Source organism: Penaeus vannamei, chromosome 6 (assembly GCF_042767895.1).
Source record: "Penaeus vannamei isolate JL-2024 chromosome 6, ASM4276789v1, whole genome shotgun sequence".
Lineage (NCBI taxonomy): Eukaryota > Metazoa > Arthropoda > Malacostraca > Decapoda > Penaeidae > Penaeus > Penaeus vannamei.
Window position 1 is genome coordinate 42461406 of NC_091554.1, and position 2500 is coordinate 42463905.

A 2500-nucleotide genomic window follows, 5' to 3' on the forward strand; every position below is an offset into this window, starting at 1 on the left:
GAGGGGGAAGAAGAGGAAAAAGAAGAAGCGGAGGAGAAGAAGAGGAGGAGGGAGAAAAAAGTTACATCGAAATATCGCATACGAATATGGAGGATGTATTGGGAACATTTAATAGATAAATGTAAAGAGTAAATCAGAAAAAAAAGAATCCTGATATGAAACAATGGAAAATCAGACAAAAAATAATAATTTGACATAGCTAAAGCGATAGAAAATAACTAAAAATCCTTATTATTTGAAATAGACGAAACAAAAGGAAATCAGGAAATTAAACCTATTTTGAAATAGCTTAAACAATAGAAATCTGAAAATCAATCCTAAGTTGAGACAATAAACAGAAAAATCCTAATCTGAAACAGTACAATATAAAGTCAGAAAATTAGTCCTAATATGAAAAATTGAATAATGGAAAATATGACAAATCTTGAATTGGTGGAAACCATTGGAAATACAACAGAATAACAACCCTAATTTGAAATTGTTACGATAGAAAATCTGAATAATAATCAAAATAATCCTAATTTATTATAGATAACACACGTGAAAATCAAACAATAATCCCACATTCGAAATAGACAACGATCGCAAATCAAACAAAGTAATCCCAATTTACTGCACTCACTGTAATCCTGTATTCGCAGTATTTCGTCGATGCTCTTAAGCCGGGAGTCCGGAGCGCCCGCACCGCCTGGGTCGTTGCCGTAGCGATCAGGTCCTGGCGACAAAAGATAATCAGTCCTCGTTGGTGACCGACGCTTAACGACATATTTGGAGAAACGGTCGCTGGCGGCTGGGGAATGTGTGGGGGTGTATTTTCGTCGATGATTTTTGTAGTTTTTTTTTTTTTTTTTTTTTTTTTTTTGAAAGTTTGATTGAATGTGAATATTAATGAGAGTGAGGACGAGTGAGTTGACTCAAGCAAAATGGCTTGATTTGCTATGTAATACCAGTTTTATTGTACAGATGCATATTGAAGTATGTACGCACACGCGAATAGACATATATGTATATAAATGTGTTATATATATATATATATATATATATATATATATATATATATATATATATAATATATATATATATATACATTTTTTCAATGCACGCACGCACACATTTATAAACAGAAACAAATATAATTATGCACACACACACATATATCCTTATATGTATATGTATAGGAGAGGGCGACACACTCCAGTTGCACTCGCACCTAGCTTTATATGGCACCACGTCTTAAGGGGCCCTCACACGATAATTTTTTTCGTCAATTAATTGATATCAATTTATTGACGTCAATGAATTGATGGAAATCACTGTGCCCTCACACGGTCAATGATTTTACTTCAATTTTCAGTTTGATTCATAATTTCGAGATGAAAGCATCTGTGGCACTTGGAGTAGTGCTTGCTCTGGACACTCCAAAGCGAAAGAAGAGGAGTAAGTGGGTAAAGAAATGGTATCTCTTTCACTGCTGCAAGGGAACACACTAAATTATTGATCAATATTGACGCTTTGCCCACACACGCTCAATTTTATTGAAGACCCATCAATAAATATCAAAGGAGTTTTGATCTATCAATGAATTGACTCAATGACATTGTTTCAATTAAATTTATATCAATGTCCCCCTCACACGGTCAATTTCTCCATCAATTCATTGACGTCAATAAATTGATATCAATTAATTTACGAAAAAATTGATCGTGTGAGGGCCCCTTTAACATGTGCGGGACTACTTTAGTCACCCCGATGCCCATTTTCTATTGTCCCCGCATTTAATTATTTTAATTACTGCCTAATGTTAATCTATCTCAGTTTGCCTTTTGACTGATATATTTCTATCGTTTTTAAAATCTCTTGTTTGATCATCCAGTTTTATTTTATTATAGGGTTATCTGACGCGCCTCTTTAGCGGATGACATCTGGCGTCAAGCTAGGCGTGAACCTTACAATATATGTGTGTGTGTGTGCGTGTGTGTGTGTGTGTGTGTGTGTGTGTGTGTGTGTGTGTGTGTGTGTGTGTGTGTGTGTGTGTGTGATAAAATAGTACAATTTGTTCGAAAAGTCACGCTCTTGTATCCACTTTTGTGTTAATATCAACTCTATCAACCTGCTTCAGAAAACAGACCTGGTCACAGTTGTTGCTGTTCTGGATGAAGCAGAGGGAAAAGCCACTCCTGGTGACAGCTGAGTCTGAGGTAAACGTAACGATAAAGTTACTGCTCAGGATAGGGCCGTCTGTGCCCGAAGGAATCAAACCCGCGATCCTGCAGAGAGATAGAGAGAGCTTGAATGCAAAAGTTACGGAGAATGACTTCGCGACTTTTTTTTTTTTTTTTTTTTTTTTTTTTTTTTTTTTTTTTTTTTTTTTTTTTTTAGGAATGTTATCCATAACAAGTTTGAGGCTTTTTGTGTTACAGGCAACAAGTTAAGAGACTTTTTATAGCAAACTTTAAGAATAATAACAACGGTTTTCAGAAACTATAAAACAGTCACAGAA

The 2500-nt window shown here is 35.1% G+C and overlaps 1 long non-coding RNA gene and 1 other non-coding gene across 2 annotated transcripts in view; one reads left to right on the plus strand and one right to left on the minus strand.

Annotated features, from left to right (window-relative positions):
* The window catches only part of LOC113823764 (uncharacterized), a 14528-nt gene that overhangs the window by 10574 nt on the left and 1454 nt on the right, over positions 1 to 2500 (plus strand). The gene's annotated exons all lie outside the window — the stretch shown is intronic.
* The window catches only part of LOC113823771 (uncharacterized), an 810-nt gene continuing 534 nt past the window's right edge, over positions 2225 to 2500 (minus strand). Inside the window, exon 3 of the transcript XR_011398626.1 lies at positions 2225 to 2267. This is a non-coding gene — a transcript (uncharacterized protein). The remainder of the gene's footprint in view (positions 2268 to 2500) is intronic.